General features: G+C 44.9%; 1 pseudogene; it reads right to left on the reverse strand.

Moving 5' to 3' along the window:
- Nucleotides 1-3,098: 3,098 nt before the first annotated feature.
- On the reverse strand, nucleotides 3,099-3,234 carry LOC127204654 (thymosin beta-10-like; annotated as a pseudogene).
- Nucleotides 3,235-14,197: the final 10,963 nt, after the last annotated feature.

Genomic DNA, 14,197 nt, shown 5'->3' on the forward strand with positions numbered 1-14,197 from the left:
CTGCAGATTAAAGAAGGATGGTGCCATATGCAAAAACTGGAGCTGGGACCCAGCTACAAATGCTTTCTATATTCAGACACATGGATGTAAATATTAACACACCCAAATCATCATACACACACACACACACACACACACACACACACACACACACACACACACAGAGAGAGAGAGAGAGAGAGAGAGAGAGAGAGAGAGAGAGAGACAGAGACAGAGACAGAGACACAGAGAGAGAGAGACAGAGAGACAGAGAAAATACATACAAGAAGGACATCGTCCCCATGATCAAAAGCTGCCCACAGAAATCCACCAAAGCTCAAAAGAACATGTTAGATACCCACAGGGAGCAAAATACCAATTATCAAAGTAGATAAGCAAATAACAGAGGGACCAAGCCTGCTAAGTGCAGTGGAGAAAAGCACAGCAAGGAAGAGTGGGCAGTCTTGGCGGACATCTTGATTCTTCTCGGAAGTAATGAGTCAATTACCTACTGCCATCTTTCCCACATGACCAAATGGCACCATAAAAGCATGGGACACTACTAGGATAAGTTAAACTAAAACTACAGTGCTCTATTGGGTTGCAAAGAACAGAGACGCGAGCTGTCTAATTTTAGCACCAGCAGGTTACTGAAAAGATTCAGAGACAAGAACGGCAGCAACAAAATCATCCTGGGTCTCCACAGGCTTCTTAGAGCTGTGGGGCCATACAGAAAGACATAGAAGAAAGCAGGTTTAAATTCAAATTCTGCTTGCAAGCTGTGTGATCTTGGCATGGGGCATTATCCCTTCATCTATTCCAAGGTGTGAAAAAAAACACAGTATCCATCCCATGAGGCTGTTAGGATGACAGCCACCAAGGCAGGCAGGTCCTTACCCTTACCTAGAAGCACTTTCACTAGTTCTGTTGTCACCATTCTGCTCCTTCGGCCACAGCAATGGTGGTGACAAAACTCGTCTACTAAGGTGAAGGTGAACACTGCTCTTATCTCCATGTCAGGAACTTGGATGTTACCTGACCTCAGTCACTGTGCCTTCTTGCCTCCTCTTTAGTTGTCAAGTTGGCTTGTCCTTGGCTCCATGCCATCCTTATTTAAGTCTTCTCCCATCTTCCATCCTCTCTGTCTACGTAGAGAACCCACATACTCCCACGCGACCTTGTAAACTCCAGACAGCGCAGTCATCCCTTCCTCTCTCATTGAGACCAAAAGGAGGGACCAGAGAGGAATTTTCTCAGGTTCTTGCCAGGAGCTACAGAAGACAGCTTATCTCAGTTTTTACCTCATCCCCAGGCTTCTTACCCCTCCCTAACCAACTCTCCCACTAAACTACCAGCAACTAGGATTTCACTTAATTTATTGGATACTATTCATTAGCATCTAACCTGTTTGACTCCTCCCTTCCTCCCTCCTCCATCCCTCCCTCCCTCCCTCAGTCTTTCCTCCCTCCCTCCCTCCCTTCCTTCTTCCCTCCTTCCTTTCCTCCCTCCCTCCTTCCTTCTCCCTCAGTCTTTCCTCCCTCCCTCCCTCCCTTCCTTCCTTCCTTCCTTCCTTCCTTTCTTCCTTCCTTCCAGGGCATCCTCCCTTCCTTAATGCTTGCCTCTTATCTTCTTTCTAAATTCTCTGGCTACTTGTTATTCTTCTTTGACAATTCTTCTTCCTCTTTGGAAATTAAAGGAGAAGCTATCTGATATAGCCCTTTCTCCTCACCTCCTCCACCATGACCTCAGCCCAAAGCGTCTTCCCACAAGTGCTACTCCCCATCAGGACTCTCTCATTAGAAAGCTATTCATGACTCCCCAGAATGCTTAGAAACAAAAGCGTGCTGATTTTTCTTGTCATGGCTTGGACGAGCCTGCATGTTCTACACAGCCTCACCCTTCAGTCTCATCTTTGCTTTCTTTATGATTTACTTTCTGCTGTAGACATACTGACTTTGCTTAGCCCCTCAGATCACGTTTCTTTCAGCATTGAGCTTTTTGAGTTCTATGGTATTTTTATTGACATTTTCCTGCTATATTCTTGGCCCGATTCCTGTTTATACCCAAAGAGCAAAAGTTCCTCAAAGGAGTTTCCCAGGATCTCTCGGGCCTGAATCAAGCCTTTGTTCCAAGCTCTTCAGGTACCATGTACATCTCTTCCATAATACACACTGTAGTTGGCTGCCTACCTCATAAATTTGTTAGACTCATCCATGCCTCCTTACATCATCCTAATACAAACTGCCCGGGCTATTCACACTAACAGAAGGGGAATGAGCCAGCCTCCCTCTGAGCCGTTGTGTGAGGTGCTGCTAGGCTCCTGGCATTTGAGCTCAGGCTTCTGTCTTCTCCAGTGCTTCCCCCCCACCCCCCAACTCCCTTTTCGAATTGAGATTTTTTTATCCAGATGGCTTTTTTTTTTTTTCATAAAAATGATCCATGTTGCCCAAGTTGCCCTTGAATTTGTAACATAGTTGAGGAAGAGTTTGAACTTCTGATGCTCCTGTCTCCCCCTCCTAAGTGCTGCATTACAGGCATGGCCCCCACCACACCCACGTTTGTGGTCCTGGGAGTGAAACCCGGGGTCTCACGCATGTTAGGCAAGCAGCCCACTGACCGAACTCCGGCCCCAGTCCTAGGCAGACGTCACCGTCCGCGAGCCCTGCTTTGAGGAGATTGCCCCCCAAAGCCTTCTAGTTACGGCTCATCTCCCTTTCAGCATGAGACTTATTACTTCCTTTACTTCTTCAATATAAAAACAGAGAAGTGCTTTAAAAATAGCATTTAGAATAATTTTCCATTACAAAATAAAACATTCATTGTAATCACTTGAAAAATTTTTTTTTTGTTTTTTTGTTTTTTTTTCCCCACAAGGTGTGTTTTATTTTCATCAGTCATACAAACAATTTCCTATAATATCCCAGTGAAATTTGGCAGTCCGATTATAGCAGGGGGGGTCCCTATTCAGAGACCTGCGGGCCAGTGGCATCGGCGCCGAGTGCCCGGGTTCACAGTGCAGCTTATGGCTCCCGTCCATCTTGGAGGGGGCTCTTCCTCCTCATCACCAGGGGGTCTTGGAGATGACAGTGTGGGGTGGGGTGGGAAGTCCTCCTAGGCTTTTAGGAAGTTTCACTCCTCTTTTCTTGTTCAATGGTCTCTTAGGTCGGCAGGGTGTTCTTCTCCTGCGTCTCGGTTTTCTTCAGCTTGGCCTTATCAAAGCTGGCGGTTTTCCCCCATGTCCCGCTTGTCTGCCATTTTCCTGCGACCCATGCAGTCTCGCTCCGAACTCGGGCTCTAGGTGCTCCCACTCGCGTTGCCGCAGCAAGAGCTGAACATGTATTTTAAGAAAAGAAGTTAAACAAAGCATCTGCCTAACCAGCAGCACCATTATGAGTATTTTGCTTACACCATTGTAAACTTCCTCGCACATACATAGGCACATCATTTTGAAAGTCTCAGAGAACTTTAAGGAAGGGATACAAACGTACAATTTTCCAAAGAAACCAAAGAGCTATAAGGATATAAAGTCGTATTTAACCACACTAAGGAGTGACGGCACTAAGAGGAGGCTTTCCCAGCTGGTACTGCTAAAAACATTCATTGGACGTTTAAACGTGAGCATTTCTGTTAGGAGAGCTTTCAGAGTAGAGCTGTATACGCAACGATTATCAATGCATTGTCATTCTTATTTAACTTCCTTAGTAACTTGTCTTTTATAGTTTAAAGCAAACCCCAGAGTTCAGGATGTTCCTCTCTAGAAGATGTCAATTCAGTATATATCCGTAATGCCAAACACTTGAGATTATAGCTGAAACATCATTAGTTTACATAACAAAACCAACAACCAGTCCTTGGCTCCATCCATTTCTGAGTCCATATTTAGTTTCTCTGTCTCAAAAGTGTCTTTTTACAGCTTGCTTGTTTGAATTACCATCCAAAAATGGCATGTTGTATTTTATTCATATATACAGATTTTTAAAATTAAGAACACATTGAACAAGCTGCTTATAATATGCCTTTTAAGCTCAACATATTATATGTATTTTCCCATATGTTAAATATTTTTTCATCAGTGGCTCTAATGTCTTTCCAATCGCTCATACATTTTACACTGTCTCCCTTGAGTACACCTTTGATGTGCGCATGAGGCTTGGACCCAAGGTGGATGGATGTATTTATAGTGCTGCGTAGTTCCTCAGGCATCGTACACCAAAATCTCTTTTCATGGAGGTTTCCTTGTAAACAATCAGGACTGTCATTGAAAATATGTCATTATTTTTATCCACATCAACAAGCGGAAGGACGTTGCTGTTGCTCTTATTTACACTCTGTAGTGTGGCTGATGTGGCTTTGTATGTTTAATAGTCATTTTATGTCTTTGGAAAACTGCGTGTTCATAATCTTTGCCATAGCTCTCATTTGAATTGTTTTGCGAGGGTGCGTTTTCCAAGGTATGCTGGGAATGTTGCAAACGTTGTTCTCCTGAAGTTTGCCACTGTCCTCTTGAGGAGCATATGTTTCCTCCTCACCTCAGAGTTCTAAACAACTGCAATTTTTAATCACCTGGAGTTTTATTTTTTTTTACTGTTTCTCAGATGGGTCCCCCGACATCACAGTGCTGTGACTCCGGCTGAACTCCCCTCCAACCCTTCTTCCTGGTGGATTTATTTTTACTCCAGTCTCTCTTGCAGTCCACTGTGAAGACTGACATCTAATAAATTATTTCCATGATCACATTTATTATGTCTCTCCTCCATTCAGGACTTGACAATAGAACTTGACAGTCTATCAGATAAAATCTAAATTCTCTAGCCCAGCATCAAATAATACACCTAGTTGAACTAAAGCTCTCCTTTCTAAATCTATTCCTCATTCTCTCTTTCCCAGAGGCTGTCCCTGGCTACCCACATGTTTTCTCTGCTCTGCCCATCACACAGCTCTGTGGCCTGCATCTTGCTTCTCTTCTTTCTGATGTTCATTTCCATTAAGACTGACTTCCGTGTCTTCGAGGGGTGCCAAAGTCACATCAGCTCTGAGACGTCTCCTGAGCATTGCTTCAAGCCTGAGATGGCTTCCCTATCTCCTCAGATATTTGGCTTTCGTATCTCCTAATTGTTCAACTATAGTTAAGGACCCGAATCCAAAAGTTCCAGATCTGAAATCCTCCAATATCGTGAATTTTCCCAGACACCATAACAGCATCACAGGTGGACAGCTCCATACCTGACCTCCTGTGACAGTTTGCAGTCACAGCATGGGCCAACTAAAATTACTGCATAAAATTTCCTCCAGGCTGTGTGTATAAATTGTAGAAGAAACATAAATGAATTTCATCTTTCGGCTTGGGTCCCATTTCTAAGATATCTCATTATATATATGCAAATAGTCTCAACTCTGGGAAAAGCTGAAACACTTCTTGCTGCAGGCATTTTGGTTACAGGAAGCTCAACCTGTATTTAAATTTAGTTTTCTCAATGAAAGTGAAAAAAATTCTAATGGGGAGTATTCTGCCATCTTCTTTTGATTCTATTGCAATGCATGTACCTACCCTAGTTGGAACACTTATAACCATAAATTCTTTCGTCTTTTACCTACTGTCCTTCCTTCCTCTCTCCCCCCTTTCCTCCTTCCCTCCATCTGTCTCTGTCTCTCTGTCTCTGTCTGTCTCTCTGTCTCTCTGTATCTGTGTCTGTCTGTCTGTCTGTCTGTCTGTCTCTCTCTCTCTCTCTCTCTCTCTCTCTCTCTCTCTCTCTCATTTTCAGGCAGGCTAGCCTAGGCTGATGTCAAATCCTTTATGTTCTAGATTCAAGGCCCAAGCTAGCCTTGATCTCTTGATCTTCCCGTTGAAGCCCCCTGAGTCATGAGATAACAGTTTTCAGGGAGTGCATATGGCAATCAATCACATTGTTTTTTGACAATTTGGCTCCGCATGGGATGAAGGCACTATTCACTAGCCAAGAGCAAGCAGATCAGGTATTTTTTTCAATCAGTCTCCAGGTAGTGATAGCTTGGGTATTTTTGCATGGATTTCCTAAGTAGTTGAAAACCGGATCATGGAATATATCATCTAAATCTTTTTTCTGCGTCTTTAATCTTTATTCCACTTTTCCTTTTGGCTCGTTTCAGTTCCTTACATGCACACGACGCGGAAGCTGGCTGCTTCCAGGAGTGGGGTAGTGTGTTCGCCTGTATGTAAGCTAAAGGACTCACTGAAAGTCATTTAGTTGTTCTGACATATAGGGCTATTAGATCTAAAAAGAAGAGCAAATACAAGGTATAGTCTGTCTCTTAATCAGCTGACTGAGTGCTGGGGAGATGGCACAGCACTTCAGAGCACTCGCCGCTCCTGCAGAGGACCGGAGTTCAGGGGTTCAGTTCCCAGCCCCCACGTGGAACGACTCACTACCTCCTGCAAGTTCAGGTTCTGGGGTCCAAAGTCCTCTTCTGAGTTTCCAAGCACTGGTACACACAAGCACACGAATGCATAAGTAATGTTTTAAACTAAGTCTTAAAAAGAAAGCAGAATGAAAAAACTAACATTTACAGGTACTTCATTTCTATTGTTAGGGCCGGGGAGACAGGCAAGATTGGCCCTCTTTTACTAAAAGATAAACATGAAAGCAGAAAGGGGGACCCATTGTTTATGTTCCCCTCAGAGGAGAACTCTGACAGGCAAGGGGTGTGTCCAGTGGCTTTGCAAGGAGATACCTCGGGGGAGGTCTACAATAGATGTCCTAGCAGAATACTGCCTTTGCCACAGTGAAGGGCAACCCCTCTCCCAGTGGTCTGCTTTCCATGATTCCATCATGAATGCTACTGCTGGGAATGCTTATATCAAAATAAAATCTTAAGGAGTCAATTCTTCATGTGCATTCAGAGCCTGGCCTTATGGTAGTAACTCGGCATAGTTTACCAGAGTATGTTGTTTTTAGTTTTTTAAACATATATGTGTCCTATGTGCTCAGAAAACTTCCTGACATTTAGTAGGTACCCAATAAGTATTTTCTAGTTTAATTTATTCTTAAGTTCTCAGTCATATGATTGTATGTGCATACATGCATGTCTGTGCATGTAAGTGAAAAGAAAAAGAGAAAGCGTATGTGTGTATGTATGCTCATTGCTTGTGGTTTCCATGTAAGATGGCCTCCACGGGTTCATTGGAACACTTGGTCTTCAGCTGGTGATGTCATATTGAAGATTGTAAAGTCTAGAAGAAATAGACCTGCCCTGAAAGAAGTGGGTCACAAGGGCTACGCCTCTAAGCTGTGCCCTGCTTCCTGTCACAGAGGCAGTATGACCACCACCCACCCATGCTCCTGCTGCCATGACTTACTTAGGACAAAGTACATCCTTCCTTTCTTAAGCGCCTTTATCAGGTACATTTGCTCAAAAAGATGAGAAAAGCAACTCAGAAATCCCAGACAGGAAACGCAGCACAATGATATTCATGATGGCTTCTGAATTGGTGAAGATGTGTCATAGTTCATTAGTTGATTTTTAGGTGATGCCTAGAGTGAACTTATCTCTCTCATGGAAAGCAAGGATGCAGTGATGGTGCCCACCTGTCTGGGTATACGATCTAGGTGGGAAACGCAGGCGAAAAACAGTTTCTATTACGAAGCATTGTGAAACACAGTGGTGATCAAAAGTCATTTATGCCAACATCAGTTGCCTGAATATGAGTGGGCAGAGTTTTTTCCTGGTCTCATCCCCTCCAGGGTTCCTGGGCTTGCACGACGTGTCCGTTCATCTCAGCTGCCATCAGAAGTCATGATTTACCGTCTGTAGAGCCAAGGAAATAGAATACCAAGGGCTGTGGCTGAGCCAGCACCTTCTGTGTGCCCTGTAATGACATCAGCAAACCTGAAAAAGAGCCCTGCTATCTATCAGGCGAGGAAAGTGAAACTCCAAGAATTCATCCACTTGCCTAGGGTTATTACTCAGTTGCAGAGTTAGGATGGAAGTTTAGCCTTTATATCTCAAAAGCTGTGATCTTTCTAGAATGTTGTAGTAGCACCCACCCATTCTGTGGTCCTCCTGATGCATTATTTTCTGGGATGTCTTCCAATGGAAAACTTCAAGCTGTTTATAGAACCCTTAACCTACCCGTCTGTAAACACAGAAAAGAGACCCCTACAGCCCTCTGACCCACAGTGCAAACAGTTCAAGGTTACTTGCACAGAAAATCACAGGTTAGGCGCAGGGACCCTCCAAGAAACAGTGGCATGTTACTTTTGCAATGTCTTTAAACCTTTGGGGTTACTGCTGACTTGCTGATAAGTGTCAGCTGTTGGGAATACGAAGATAAGAGATGAGTAAGAAGGCTAGGCTCCGTCAAAATACTGCAGTGGGTTCAGTGGGTTGGTCATACCTATCATCCCAGAACTCTGGAGATGGAGGTAAGAAGACTGTAAATTTGAGGCTGGTCTGAACTAAACAATAAGACCCTGTTGGGGGAAAACGCAGTGCGGTGCAGAAAACACAACAGTAGCATCAAGTATAAAGAGAGGTCAGCCGAGGACTCAGCGGAAAGAGGGGTCACTGAGAAGATGACATTTATGTCAGGCTGTGACGTTTGAGCAGAGATCTGGGAAACAGAGAAAGCAGAAGACATCAGAGGCACAGGGAGCTAAAGTCGATTTCAGGGTCCTGTCGTGGCTCAGCCAACACTGCCTGTATGTACAAAAAAGACACTCGGCCCCGTTGGGTCTCTGGTTCCTCTTGACAGAGAAAATATACCGCAATAGCTAAAGACAGAAATCCACTCACATCTTTTCCTGTTCTGAAGTCCAATGAGCTAGCAGAAAAACCTGTTCTAGTTTCCTTATTGCCCAGGGTAAGTGCGAAATTCCCTGCCCTTCATGTTCTCTGTGACGGGAAGGGCGTTCACCCTTTCAATCTTCCAAAAGCCACTTAGCTAATGAATGCTGGAGATACTGTGGGATGGAGTCACAGCTTGCCACTGTCATCAGCTTAGCCCTCCCAGAGATGGGCTCTCAAGCTCAGGCTGCAGGGGTACATAGGAGAGAGGGGTTACTCGTCTTCCGATCTCGCCTCCTGTTGTAGTGATTCGCAGAATGATGAATGTGGAGAATCCATCAGTTCAAAAGGAAGAAAACAACTGTGTTGATATCTTCCATGGATGTGTTTAAGCTGAAGATAGACACTGTGCGTGATGCTAGCCATTCATAATGTACATTTCCATTTGTATTTTCAATTTTCATTTTATTTTGTGTATGGGTGTTTTAGCAGCATGCATGTGTACACTGCATGTGTGCCCGGTGCCAGTAGATGCCAGAAGAGGGCATCAGGTCCCCTGGAAGTGGAGTTATAGAAGGCTTGGAGCCTTCATGTGGGTGCTGGAATCAAACTTGGTCACATGGAAAAGCATGCAGCGTTCTCCTGAGCCCCCTCTCTAGCCTCCACGAATGAATCTTTTTTATTTAGTGGTTAGAGTTCACATCTCTCTCCAACGTACTCTAAAATCTGAAACTTTCTGGTCAATAACATTATGGCACAAAATTCCATCCCTGACCTGACATAAAAACACAAGAGACATTTCAAATATTGTATGCAATTATCTTTAGCATATGTATATGAAATATGCAAGAGGTACAATTCAATTTTGTGTCTATATTTGGGTTTCATCTTTAAAATATATTGGTTTTATAAGATATTTTTATTTATGTGTGCATGTTCTTGAGGATGCTTGTGGAAGCTGGAAGGGAGAGTCACATCCTCAGGAACTGGAATTAGAGGTGGTTGTGAACCTCCTGACCTGGGTATGGTAAAACAAGCTCCAGTCCTCTTTTAAGGATGGCAAGTGTCTCACCCAGTGAGCTCTCTCCTTCCCTGGAAGGCCAATCAGATATATGTAAATATTCTAAAATCCCAAACCAGCATGTTGGGTAGAAGCTAAGTGCCCTGAAAGTGCAAACATTACATTGCTAGACTCTTCTGATGAACAATTTTTAAAGGCTTCCTAGTGTTCTGTGCATTATATGACTTACCATGACGTAGTAAATCAATGCTCTGCCACTGGGCAGGACCATGGTGTTCTAGCATTTGCACACGCATAAACAACTCTGTGATGAACATCTTGAGCTAGCTTTTTGGGCACATAGGTGATTACTGTAAGCCTGGGATGGTATTAGCAGGCAGATTGGACTCAAAACTAAGCCTTCTGCATGACTGCATGCATGGAAGCTGTGCTTAGAGAGTTATTTTCCCCCGGTTGCATGTACTGGGGATGATTGGCCAACCCAAGACCCTCGGCGCACCCTGCTGAGCCATATTTGTGTTGCCACCTGCCACCTCCCCATGTGCTCTGAAACCTGCCACCGGGCTGGGGCCTCCCAGTTGAGAGGGAAGGCTTGCAGGGTGGGAAGGCACCGTGGGGAGAAGGAGGAGAGGGCCCTCAGCAATTTTTTATGACACCAGGCTTCTGTTCAGTGCCTTGGATAATTAAAAAGAGACCCCCACCCAGGCCTCATCTTCAGTCTAAAATGTACTGCGTGTGGATTTTGGAATTAGCTCCTGAGGGACAGGGTGGAAGCATGGTCCTCTGGGACATTTCTCCTCACTGCAGAAGTGTTCCAGAAGCTTCACGTGGAGATGAGGCCTCTGCAGGCAGTGCTCGGAGAGATGACCTCATAGGTCCTTCCCATCTGTAACTCCTGTGATGATAGGAACAGATTTGAGGCTGTGACCAGACTCAGAACACAAGCATTTAAGAGACAAGCCATTTGTGTGTGGTTATCAGATCTGTTTTCTCTGTCTTTTCAGCGCTGTTCTTTCACAACAGCAGCGTGTAGTCCTCAGTCCTGGCCTGGGGGAGGTCTATATCTTCCTGAGCAATAGCAGAACATTCCAGAGCCCACTCTTTCAGGATTTACAGATCATCTCCAACCCTCGTCCTGTCTGCACATGAGAGAAGGGATCATTGTACACTCTGCCATCCTCATGTGGTGCACAGTGCCTTGTGATGTCATTGGGACAGCTGAGATGGAGCCACAGACATCTTGCTTTTCTTGCTGGTGGCTTGGTACATGGCTCCAGGGTTTTTTTTCCTGAGAGTTTTGGTTTGTTTTTTCCTCTGTTGGAGTAGAAGCTATGGCTGCCAAGGGACACACAGGAGTGTGAGATAGTGATGGGGCCTCAATCTTGTTGCTATAGGCCTGACCTGCGTGTTTCCGAACGCCATCTACTCAACCACAAGAATGGGACAAATTCCACCGTTTATCACTAACATTTTGAAGTCAAGCACGTTCATTTTTACTTGTTTGTCTCTAGGAACATGATATGCCCTCAGTAGACATTAATTGAGTAAGTGAATGAATGAATGAATGAATGAAGTAACTACTATGACAAGGTACTGCACTAGTTGGCAGGACATCAACATGGCATCATTGTTATTTATTGCATTTGTACATTTATGGATTCCAATATGCATTCTCAGTCTCTTTCCCCCTACATCCTGGTTAGTGACACCCCTCCTTGTCCTAGAGAGTCTGTGGTGATGTCCTGTTGGTCCACTGCCTAGCATCGGACCCAGACCCAGGAGGCATCTAGCAGGTCCTTCTCATTCTTTTCCTGAAGGAGAGTCTGGGCTGTGTTGCTCCCTGATGATCCAGCCAGATTGGGAAGATGCTGGGTAAGGGAGATTTAGCTGCTTGTGGGGTCCCCTGCCCCTCCCTGGTGCCTGGTGGAGGAGACTGGCTGCACTTGCACTAAGTCATCCATCTTTTCAAAGCGCACACCTGGAGCTGTGCACAGAGAGGAATCTGCTCCAGTGGCAGCTGGTTCATTTTCTAGCTGCAGACCAGACGCGCGGGGAATTAGGAGAGGAGACAGGCTTGTGGTCCTTGCCGTGCACTGCGAGGCCCTTATGTTTGTTCTGTGCACTGGAATACTAGGATGGCTAGCTGGCGGGGCCCTGCATAAAGCCACGCCATTCCAATTTAAGGCGCACCAGAATCTGACCCTGTTTCAAAGTCAGATATAGAAGCTATCCATGGCCCACAGAGGGAAAGGGCAAGATAGCACCATGAATCACTAGTCTTTGCACACTTGACGTTTCCACAAACGAATCACTCCTTTGCTTAAATAAAAGCCTCTGCTTCGAGCACTGTCATTAGCAATGAAAGCTGATTACACTTAATACGAATGGCTCAGCTACCTGAGCCTTGTACTTCACACCAGAAACCTTAGCTGAAATATTTTCATGTGGTAACACTTTCGATAGGAAGAAAAAAAATAATTTAAACAAATAATTAGCCTTGAGAATAATTGTGTACACAAAAGCACAATTAATGAATTTCCTAATTGTTCTTCCCCGCTGTGGACGTTGCTCAAAGTTAAATTTTAAGCTCTTGAATAAATAGAAAGTACTGCACCAAGCCACAGATCTGGGTGGCTCAGCATTAGTCACTAATGCTGCCTTCAAAACAAACTGCAGCTCTTGGAGAAAATGCTGTCACCTAGGCAGACATTATTTTGAAAATAAAGCAAGTCTGGGATGATAAACTGTTCTTTGAGTCACTGGGAAACGCACACACCACACACACACACACACACACACACACACACACACACACACACATACATGGAGAGAGAGAAAGAGAGGGGAGGGGTTCCTCTGGGTTCTAATTTCCTATGTGATATCAGATCCCAGCACTATTTCTTTTTCTTTTCTTTTCTCTTTCTTTCTTTCTTTCTTTCTTTCTTTCTTTCTTTCTTTTTTGAAAACTCTCCATTAGCTAGCTACAAAGGAATCAGCTTGGCTTGTCCTGACCATGTGGCCAAAAACGTCCACTTCCATCTATCTCTACCCCAAACCCTTGCTGAAACAGAATAAAAAAGGGACCTGAAGTGCTTCTCTGTCTGATATTTTCTTTTCTTGGTCCAGGCGGCTTTCTTCTCCTCCTACCTTCTTCTCCTTCCTTTTAATCCCTACCAAAAAAGTCTGTCTCTAGAATTTGTCAAAAGAGCTATAGACCACAAATTAAACAACAAAAGTGGGTCTCCGTTTTTCTAGCCTGGGGACTATGGGAGAAGGAGGAGGGCTAGAGATGCCAAGAGTGGAGCCATTCCTGGCAGAAACTACTGGGTGTTCCTCAAACAGAAAACTCCAGCATCAAAAGATTTCTCTCTCTTAGAGTGCTGTTCACTAAATATGGTTCCCAGAGGCAATTATTTCTAACTTTTATTTTTTACATGAAGAGACGATGCAGGGCACACTTGTGTATGGTGCCCTGCAAAGTAAACCCATCCATTAAGGGATCACTCATTCTGACTAAGGTTCTGCAGTCCAAGATAGGGAACATCTAGGTAACCATCGTGTCGTGTGTGTATGTGTGTGTGTGTGTGTTGCATTCTGTCCTTTCATCTATACCTTATGATGTACTGAACTGACACCTTGCCTGTCACAGGAAAATACAAAACAAAGCAGGGCTCGAGGGTCAGGATATGTCTCAGGCTGAGTGTTCAATGTCACAGATCCTAGCAAGGAGAAAAAGGAGGTGAGCTATCTAAAAATCGGGGGCAACTACTAAACACTATTTGAAATTGCTGCTTCGAAAGACTCCACAGGGTAGGCCGCAAAGAGCTTGGAGCGGCAGGGAGTGGGAGCTTGTGGAGAAAAAGAGAGGAGGGGAGAATCTGCACCAGAGCCGAAGATTCCTGAAGTCTGACACAAGAAGCCGACTGGGCTGGGGAGCGAGAGTGTAATAACGCAGTTTTCAGAGCTTCCGGCAGAGACCTCTCTGTCCACATGGGTAAGGTGTCTAGTTTGTTCGCATTTCCCCAACCCTGTGTGGACCCCATCCCCTAGAAGCAGAGAAGGGAGGGGCGCTCGCGCCTCTCATGTCGCTCTTCACTGGTGACAGCCTGGATATGAGGTCATGGGCTCTCCAATTTTGTTTGTATCCACAGTACATTGCTGATGGCTTGAGTAATTTCGGCAGAAAAGAAGGGCCCTGCTCCTCCCCTGGGGACAAGAAGTAGGCTGGGGAGGGGAAAGGACAAAGGACACCTTGGAGGGATAGGAGTGGCAGGCAAGCCAAAGGTATTTTCCCATCTTTATTTCGCAGGAGCCATGCAAGTCTGCCAGCTCTAGCCCTGCCTCTCCTAAGAGGTACTCCAGAGAGCGCTTCTAAGCAGCAGAAACTTTTAAGTGGGGAGTGCGGTTTTCAGGCTAAAGGCGCATAGCACTGCCTGG

This window comes from Acomys russatus, chromosome 20 (assembly GCF_903995435.1).
Source record: "Acomys russatus chromosome 20, mAcoRus1.1, whole genome shotgun sequence".
Taxonomy (NCBI): Eukaryota; Metazoa; Chordata; class Mammalia; order Rodentia; family Muridae; genus Acomys; species Acomys russatus.